Source organism: Ctenopharyngodon idella, chromosome 16, assembly GCF_019924925.1.
Source record: "Ctenopharyngodon idella isolate HZGC_01 chromosome 16, HZGC01, whole genome shotgun sequence".
In the NCBI taxonomy this organism is placed as follows: domain Eukaryota; kingdom Metazoa; phylum Chordata; class Actinopteri; order Cypriniformes; family Xenocyprididae; genus Ctenopharyngodon; species Ctenopharyngodon idella.
Window position 1 is genome coordinate 182,224 of NC_067235.1, and position 10,471 is coordinate 192,694.

At 38.9% G+C, this 10,471-nt stretch overlaps 1 long non-coding RNA gene across 1 annotated transcript; it reads right to left on the minus strand.

The window, feature by feature from the left end:
- Positions 1-4,267: 4,267 nt before the first annotated feature.
- On the minus strand, positions 4,268-10,471 carry LOC127497852 (uncharacterized). The gene is made up of 5 exons (XR_007925670.1): positions 7,898-10,471; positions 7,223-7,369; positions 6,928-7,020; positions 5,644-5,785; positions 4,268-4,854 (listed from the first exon to the last, which is right to left on the minus strand). It is a non-coding gene; the product is annotated as an uncharacterized LOC127497852 (long non-coding RNA).

Genomic DNA, 10,471 nt, shown 5'->3' on the forward strand with positions numbered 1-10,471 from the left:
GCACACGCGCACCGTCCATGGTCATAAAAATTCGGCTGCACGCGGTCTGTTCAGAGAATCAAAGCTAGTCCACAGTCTAGTAAACGTTTCTTGCTTGCGCCATCTGAAAACACACGAGAAACATCATAAGACAGGAGAGACTCGTACATTGCAGTACTGAACACTGAACGGTCCATGCATGTGGATTTGGATAAAACAGTTAATGCTTTGATGCCGTGCCTGAACGCCGTTTATCCCTTCACAGTGGCGTATAGGCACGCAGGGCTATTAACTTATTCTTAATATGCTACTTTTATTATTAAATTAATATTGCAATTCATTTGCCCCGCGATATCATAGTGCATCACAGCATAACCGACGCGCTGCAAGGATAATAAAATATTAGTTAGATAGCTTAGCTACTCATTTAAAAACAGCTTGTAACTCGAAATACTTCTCGATTCACAAAAAAAAAAAAAAAAAAAAAAAAAATTCTCACTATGGGCCACAAGAGAAATATTAAGAAAATAAATTAGATCCATCTCGCATCTCCAAGAGGATATGTGCCGTTAATGCAGCGACAGATGTCAAATGCTCAGTCAGTTTTTACTTATATTTTCTGTAGTGAATAATTGACTGGTGTTTGAGACTTCTTCACCGGCATTGCTCTCACGCAAAGTTTGCACATTGTTTGTGTGATATCCACTATAGCTCGCCTTCATGGTTTAAAAAATGGAAATATTTTGAATATCGCAACGTGGCATTTTCCTTTATCACCACTTGCTTTGCAAAATGATGGACACTGATCCATATATCGTCCGCGTCATTTCCTGTGATAATAAAATTAAGTAAATTATTAAATAAATGAGTAAATAAACAACAAGCAAAAGTCATGAAACCCCAGAACACATTTTTTGAGCTGTGAACAGTATAGGCTGTACATCATTGAAAACACTAAAGGTACTCATTAATTTTATTCATAAGTTGAAATGAGTTATTTTTGCATTTTTTCAGAGTGATTTCTGTCTTCCGGTTTGAAAAGCAAAGTCGGAGCAACGTCACAAAATCTGACGTCATCATGTACTACCGGCAAGATCCGGAGCGCTGATTGGCTCCAGTATGGGCTGGTCGAACATGCTGACGTCAACCGTTTCTGTATTTATTCATGACATAAAGCTCATTCAGTCCAATCGCTGCGCTGTGGTATGCATAAGATTATAATTGCGGTATTATGCATGAGGAAGTATCACTTCTCTTGCCTCTGTCACTGTTGTCATTCAGAGACATGGGTGCTTGTTTCCTCAGTGTTACAACACAAAAATGCGTTTCCTGCGACGCGACCAGAACAGAAGTTTTGGTGCATATGGATTGTTTTGCTGTGATCTACCAGCACAAATGGAAAATATGTTCGCATGAGATCGCATTACAGCGGAGAATTCAAATGTCACAAAAGTGCGGTTCATTCACCTCTGCGTTCGGACACGCGAGCCGTGTGTATGTTTCCCTCAGCAGCATATGAGTGTTTGTATTTTGCCCGCGATGCGGTCAGAACTGGAGTTTGAATACAAACACGTGAAAAATACAATTGTTATGATATACACGCGGAGCGCGCATATGATCGGTTTCAGCGCGGAGCTCCGCGATGAGTTTAACAACACTAGCCACGTGGATTATAGATCATATACAGAATAAAGTATCCGTGTTTAAAGTTTTTATAGACATATTTAACACATTCTCCTGCACCAAACATGAACCAGCACGGTGTATGCACATATATCTCATCAAGTCTTCTTCAAATGAAATATATGTGCAAAAACGGACAAAAAATAAACTATGTCTTTATAGGTGTTAAACTACGTGCCGGTTATCATGAGACCGCAGTGCTCGTAAATGTAATTGAAGTATTATTAGCCCTTTTAAATATTCTTTCTCATTTCTCCCTTGTGCTTGGGAGTTTGTTGTCATTTTTATCTATATCAATATCCATTATTCTGTATAATGAGTGTGTTGTATGTCTGTGTTTCATTGGTTGCTCTCTCCCCTCTTTCCCAAAAAAAAAAAAAAAAAACATGTTTCAAATCAGTGCATGTGCATTGTCAGGATTTGTAATCGATGCATCGAGAAAATGAGTGAATTGTTACACCCCTACTAAAGTTTTTTTTTTTTTTTTTTTTTTTACAGAAGTGCTATTTGTTATAGAAATGTAAATTTAGTCTGTTGGATTATATTTGTTGCTTGGTGTAAAATGGAAAGTCATTGTAATTTTGCACATAAATGTAAGCCAAAAAAAAAAAAAAAATGGTGTAACAAATATCCTAAATGTGTTTTAGAACTGCAGAACACACACATCTCAGTAGTCCATGTTTGTTCGGGTTCTTCTGACCAATGGTCTACCACTCGAACTGACTTTACGCACAATGCCTTTTCCAGCAGCTGCAGAGTGAGAGAGGAGCACTCTTCATTCCTCTTGTAATGATACTGCTCTGAGACTTGAGGGTTGAGGATCCAAATGCAGTATTTCTTAATCAGAGGGTAATCCACAATCGTAATTAAAAAAGCCAGGCAAGGGTCAAAACACAGGTGAGCAATCCAAACAGTGGCTGCGTCCAAAACCGCCTACTCAATGAGTAGGTTCTTAATTTCAATAAGTACTTACTTAACGAGTGCTAAAAGAGTAGGTACTTAATAGCCAAATCTCGTTGAGTATGAATGCGATCCGGACGTAATCCGCCATGTTGACGTTATCATGTGACCTACGACGTTATCACAAGCGCAACAACTTAAAAGATATGAGTGACAGGTTTAATTCATCTATCTGTAAATATATTGATATTGATCAAACTTGCTCATTTTGTGGTCTTGTTGAAGAAACAGCTGCCCATTTATTTTGTGATTGTAGTACGAATTTGGGTTTATTTTTTGTTACGAAAACCCAAATTCGCTTGAATATGTTGTAAATTTCTTTATTTTATACGCAAAAATGTTCATCCACAAGCAAAAGTGGAATCTAATCTCCTTTATGTTTTCCTCTTTTTCTTGTTGAATTAGCTCTAATTTCATCCCTCAGGCTTATAAATAAACAAACAAGCAAACAAAAAAATAAAATGAATACTTTTTTATGCATTATGATGATGTATTCTAAGATATTTAACCTCGTCATCATGCTTTTTGTCTGTGTATATAATCTCAAACTATGATGTATACAAACACATATTTATGCAGTGTTAGCAATGTCTGCACAAAGAAGACGTCGGACAGCTGCTCGCCTTTGGAGAAGACTGATTTTATACTCAAAAAATGTAAGTATAAACTACTTAAAAATTAAGATTACCCCAGAATGAACTGCTTTGCTAGCCCATCCCAACACTTACACTCAATGATATTGATAAATGCTGACCAAAACTTAATTATATTACTTTTCATTTTACTTCTTTAGTAAAACAAGCAAAATGTAATGTTTTGTCAAATGACATAGCTACGCATGAATACACACTAGACAAATCCAGCTGATGTGAATACATCTCCATTTACAGTCAAGCAATGAATTAATGCATGAATTAATAAAATATATAAATTTACTGATAATAATAGCATAATTAATAAAAAAAAGTCAAAGAATTAATAAAAGTAACAATAAATAAATGCATATACAAGTCAACAGCACATGAAACAAAGCTATTCAAACTTACTGTTCTAACAATCACGTATTTGCAGGCGGTGATCCACACATCCTGCTGCCATCTTAACACAGCTGTGCCAGTTCTGCAGCTGACCACCGTGAACACCTTCACCTGTCTTTGTCATCCATCATGTCCCTCGTTGCTGCTCTTCTCAATGGAGACATTGTTGATCCAGAGGATGAGGAAGATGATGATGATGGACCCCTGAACCTCACAACCTTGAAGCAAAGGTGAGAGAAGATGTGCGGGACAATCTGACTGCTCCAAACATTCATGTGCTCTCCATCAGCATGACTACCTGTAAAACATCTAAACAGATTAAAATGTTTTACAATTCATTCATGTCAGCATTCTGTTTCTTGCCATATTTCCTTTCATATTTTTACAATTACAGGCTAATTTCTGTTGTAGCTTCATTACTTTTGTGGTGTAGTGGGTTAAACTGCTGAGCTGGTCAGCAGAAGGTTTCTGGTTCGATCTCTGCAGCGTCTCCACCAGTGTGTCCTTGATCAAGACACTTTACTCCAGGTTACTCCAGCGGGATCATCCCTGTAATAAGAGCACTGTAATTCACTTTGGATAAAAGCATAACTGTAAATAAATGTAAATGTGATTTTTGTAAATCCTTTTTTGTTAGTGTCTGGGGCACAAACACTCAATAAAGCTGCTTATTTCTTAAAGTTCACTTTTTCAAGGCACTACTATAATATAAATGCATACGTACATTTCATACAGTTTCTATTTGGGGGCATAAAGGGTTAGTTCACCCAAACATATAAATTCAGTCATTATTTACTCGCCTTCACGCTGTTCAATGTTTTTTTTTTCTGAACACAGAAGGTGATTTTGGTCCAGTTTGTCCTGCTGGTTTCTGTTCACACAGTATCAGTCAGTGGAGCCTGACTTCCAGAAGCTTCATGACATTATTTGATGATGCTTTTGAACCTTCATTGTATGAACAGAAACCAGCAGAACAAACTGGACCAAAATCACATCCTCGATGTCCTTTGGTCTTTTTCTAGATGCTCTCGCTGGCTCTGGGCTCACTGAGGATGAAGAAATCACAGCAACATCCGGTCCAGATGAGGCAGTAAGGGCAGGAGGAGTGATGGAGGGTCTCATCCATGGCTCTACACCATTCCCAGGATCTGCTGTGGCTCTCAGTGCTCACACCAGTCTGAGGACATTTCACATCCTACAGAAAATACACAAACATCATACAAAAGCAGTCATTTTAACAGCACAATGTCATCTGAATTCTGTATTAGAAGTAACAAAATGATCTTACTTTATATTTTTGTTTCAGGTTTTCCCATTTTTTCATACAAAAAAAAAAATCTAAATTTAAGAAATTAAACATTTCAATGTTTTTTTTTTTTTTTTTTTATTGTTGACAAAAGAAAAAAAGGAAACACTTCAATGTACTCGTCAACCAAAAAGACAAGTAAAAAAATTTTGCATAAGCAAATCTTTTTGCTTAACAATTGTAAATTGTTTAGAGGAAATTGAACAGTATTCAACAATACGCAGACAAGCATTAAACTGAATGAAAATGAAAGATTAAAGAAAAAGACCACACACGCACACTCCTGCACACACACACACTCCAACTGTTGACAACATAACTCGTATCAATAGAGCAACAACATGCCGTTTTAAACACACAGTACACTTATAGCGCAGAACACTGGTAAACTTTAGAGCACTTGCAGTGACTGGACAATCTGAACAAGAATCTGCTCAAAGATTCACATCGCCCTTCTTGAGAACAAAAAACAGTCATGGAAACTTCTCTCAATTCCTTTGTGAAAATCAAATTTTAAGTTTTTTTATTTTTGTAAGCTGGATTTTAGTTCACTGTGGCCCAACATGAGAAGTACTTGTTGGGTGAACTGGAATGTGTTCATTGATTTGGGGTAGTTGAGATACAGTGCATATGCAAGTCCAAAGAGAATGCACACAGCTTTTAGCAAGTCTTTAATACCTTCCATCACAACTTCTCCCTCAATGATGATCTTAATTGAAGCTGGATTGAGATGAAGGGAAGATGGGAGCACAGCACCTTCATGCTCAACAAGGGGGATCCCAAAGTCAAGGTGGCGAAATGAGTGATCACCATCGGAGTCCTAACAACAGAGCACATTCATGACATTTCTCATTACATAACCATCAATAATGTTAAACAATATAGTCTTGTAATGAGACAGACACATGAGGGAATGTGTGAAGTGGTTGCAGAATATGACTATAGATAAATAGTAGCACAATATGAATATAGAAAGAGGTTAGAAAGACCTTTTGCTACTAAGTTTCAGTGATTTAAAGGGTTAGTTCACCCAAAAATTTAATTCCTGTTATTTATTACTCACCCTCATGTCGTTCCAAACCTGTAAGACGTTTGTTCATCTTCAGAACACAAATTAAGATACTTTTGATGAAATCTGAGTGTTTCTGATCCACACATTGGCAGCAAAGTCATTGCAACTTTTGAGGTCCAGAAAGGCACTAAAGACATTGTTAAAATAGTCCATGTGACTGCAGTGGTTCAACCTTTATGTTATGAAGCGACGAGAATACTTTTTGTGTGCACAAACAAAACAGAAATAGCGACTTTATTCAACAATTTCTTCTCTTCTATGTCAGTCTCCTGCGCAGTTGACGTAGTGAACGCAGCGCTTCCAGGTTCTACGTCAGAACGCCGACTCAGTATTGGCCGGCTTCTGTGTCAGCATCATATGCATGTGTCAAGCTGATCACGTGTACAGCGTTTGTCAATACTGAGCCAGTGTTCTGACGTAAACACGGAAGTGCTGCAATGCATTTACTACATCAACAGCATAGGAAACTGATAGGGTAGAGAAGAAATAGTTGAATAATGTCGTTATTTTTGTTTTGTTTTTGTGCATAAAAAGTATTCTCGTCTCTTCATAACATTAAGGTTGAACCACTGTTACGTGGACTATTTTCATGATGTCTTTAGTACCTTTCTGGACCTCAAAAGGTGCAGTGATGTTGCTGTCAATGTGTGGTTCAGAAACCCTCAGATTTCATCAAAAATACCTTAATTTGTGTTCCGAAGAGGAACAAAGATCTTATGGGTTTCTTACCCACGACATGAGGGTAAATAATTAATGACAGAAATAAGTGTGATTTATTTTTGGGTGAACTAACCCTTTAAGCTCTATGCACACATTTTATCAAACACAAGGACTATCAGTTAATAAAAGGATTATGTTGTCAATGTCCTTTGAGAAAATGAGTTACTTACAAAGCATGCTTTGAAGAAGTTCGTGGGGTTGTCACCAAGGACAATCGGGAGCCCTCTGAGCACCAGTGACGTAATATCAGTTGGCTCTCGAGTCTATTGGGTAGTAAAATAAAAAAGTTACATAGCTAGAATAACAAGAAATGATCTACAAGAAAGCTGAACCAAAGAAGCACAATTTTGATTGTATTGGACAACCAATATAGCATCACTTATTGTGACATGTTTTCATTACTGTATAAAAAAAATAAAAAAAGAACAATGCAACAATGCAAGTGTATAATGGAGTCGGACTAACCCTGGTTTGTTGTGAAAGCGGTGTCAACAGCTGTCCAACATTCCCTCTCTTAGATCGAAAGATATCAATTAGATGAAGACTGTCGATCAATGCTTTCATAGAATTCCTGCTTGAGGTTCCCACAATCCTGTTGAACTTCATAAACACCTGCAAAAATAGAAAAAATAAAAAATAAATAAGTTATACTGTGGTTGAAGGTACCCATGTTGTGTGTGAGAAAAGATTAAAGGGATGCTTCACCCAAACATGAAAATTTGCTCATCATTTACACACCTTTATGCTGTCCCAGGTGTATTTGAATGTCTGTCTTTCTTTGGATGAACACTAAGAAAGATTTTCATAAATCATTTCTGTGAGCTTAGCTTATATATAATGCAAGTGTACGGGACGGTAGTTGATGCTTCAAAAACCACACAAAGTGAACACAATGGTAATTAATAAAAACCCACAAGACACTGATTCATCAACTGTGGTGGTGTGGATTATCATGTTCACTTAATGTGGTTTTTAAAGCATCAACTTTGGGGGTCCTGAATACTTGCATTATATTTTCTAAAAAATATTTGTGTTCATCTGAAGAAAGAAAGTCATATACATCTGGGAAAGCATGAGGGTGTGAAAAAAACATCAAATAATAATAGAAAGATAGATAAGTAATAACACTCTTGAACATACCTGATCTTCTGTAAAAAGAGCAGGACAGGCTTATGGACCTTAAAAAAAAGCAAATTTTTGAACTGTAACCATAATAATACACCAAAGAGACATGCTAAAGTTAGCCACTAGCGTGTACATACATTCACACATGCTGATATGAACAGACAGAAAGAAAACAACGAATGCAAAATGCAAACGTTATAGCTAAACTGTGAACATACAGAAACACACTGGCTAACGTTATAAACTGTGACCTGACAGGAACAGCAAATTTAAATGTTAACTTTAGCTAATCTGTGAACCGACAGAAGGAAAACAAACAACAACTTCGACCGGCACATTAACACTACAGTTTTAGCTTTCAACTAACATCGGCCCGGTTTTGGGGTAATCACTTTTGTCAGAAAGATCAGATTTATACACTCGCCGTATAAAGTTTCTTTCATAAATCCATGTTTAGCGAGCAGACTCCTCAAACTGCGCGCTCTGCTCACCGTCAGTCACCTGCTTCAACAGGCCCCTCCCTCCCTCACAAAAGCGTGACATTCCGAGTTATCACAGCTAACATGATCAGTGCTTCCAATCTGATTAGTGCAAACAACTAATTTGATTTATTAATGACAATGCTTTTTCAAAAACAACAAAGAATAAGTAATGACCACTTTGTTTCATTAACACAAAATCCGGGTTTAGAGTGTGGGGTTACTGTTGACAACATAACTCGTAGCTGGAGGGGGCACCCTGCGACCTCCTCTTCATCAGGAGACAGCAGCGAGTCACCTGTGCCAGCGCCTCGCTCAGCGTATCGACCTGCTTTCGGAGGTCCTCCCCCTCGTCCCGAGCCCTTTGGCAGCTGGGGTTGTCGCAGGGCTGCTCCTCCTCCTCCTCCTCCAAAACGAAGGTGGGGTCATCCATATCTTCGGACTCATGCAGGTCGAGCATGGAGGCCATGGCCACGGCCGGGTTGCTGGCCCGCAGCTTGGCGAGGTCACTCAAAGTTTTTTTGCGCTTCAGAGACTCCATGGCCTGCCGCTGAGCTGCAGCCATCAGCTCCGTGTGCCCCCTCAGGTGGCGGTCCAGCCGGGAGGTGGACATGCCGCAGGCGGGCACAGGGCAGGTGCCCTTGCGGACGTCCACCCTCCCGGATGGAATGGCGAGAAGCAACTTCCTTTCTTCTTTATTCTTTACTCCGTGCATGACCGTCAGGTGCTGACTGAGTTGACTGTATTCACGGAGGCAAAGCGGGCAATCAGCTAATCCCATTTTCGCAGAAATCACAAAATCGGACAAAAGACAGCAAAACAAAAGTGCGGAACGTGTCAAGAACCGTGGTGCAAATGAATGGGTGAGGGTGTGAGGTGATGTGTGGGTGCAGATGAACACAGGTACAGAAAGATGTAAATGAATGACAAAGATTGTCGGAGCAGGGGTCATTTATAGCCTTTTGGGTCCAACTTCAGGTCAAAGGGATGGGAAACTGGAACGAGAATTTCATGCCACTTCCCATTTATTTAGTGGCTGCCAAATAACGGGTCTGCGGATACAGTGTTTCTATTTCACATTTAATATCAATTGATATATGTAACCGAGTGGATAATTAGGATGGTGTACGGGGTGGGGCATATGTGTTTATTTTGCCCTATAAATGGCGCAAAGGTCGGCAGGCGGCGTAACTTCCTGACGTTTGATTCTTTTCCGTCTTCTTCCGGTGTTGTGACCCTGAAGCGCCATAGCGAGGTATAGCGTGGTATTTTAGGTGTTGTAAGAGCTTGTATAAGGATGTTTTGCTTTTTTTTAATATGGTGTATTTTATATTGTAGAGAGAACCCCTCCCGATGTCAGACTGAGCGCATGGGTGGCGATAGACGCCGTGTTCGCAACCAGCTGCATTAGATGGTTAGGTGTGTTATAGTTATAATATTTATGTGTAATTATTGAGTGATTTAGAGGATTGTGTTTTGAGTGGTCACGACACTGTCAGATTTGCGCCGTGACAGGTGTTTTATTTGTGTTGATTTTATATTGTTGTTTTATTTAGTTTGTTAAAGATTGATAAAAGTGCTTTTATTTTTGTTTTTCTGTTTGACAGATCTTTCTTTGTGGAGTTCTATGCATATGGACCTTTGTCTAGGCCCTGCTGTTTTGCTTATGATTTATTTATTTGTTTCACATAAGTTTTAAGCTGATTGTTATATATTGATTGTTTTTGAAATTATTTTCTTTTGAATTACTGATTTTAAGTGAGCCCTGTTTGTACCAACTGCTAAGGGTCTATATGTGTACATAAAAGGGGAGTTTTTAATCCATCTTTCTATCTTCTAGGAGCCAGCCTGCTTTCTTCTGGGGTCATCTGGGTCTTTCCTCCATGTGGCGTGAGGTTCCAGCACTGCATGGGTATTGAGAGTGTAGAGTTATTTGCAGTATTCACTACACCCTTTATTAAATGTGTTGGTTTGTGTACATCTGTGCACGTGTGGTGTGTGCTCTTGAGGCTGTGGGTCTTTGGCCTAGTGACTTCTTCTTCTCTCTTCTTCCCGCAGGCTTGGTTGAACCTGTGTGAAGTTGGCCCCAACGCAAAACGTCGGCAAAACG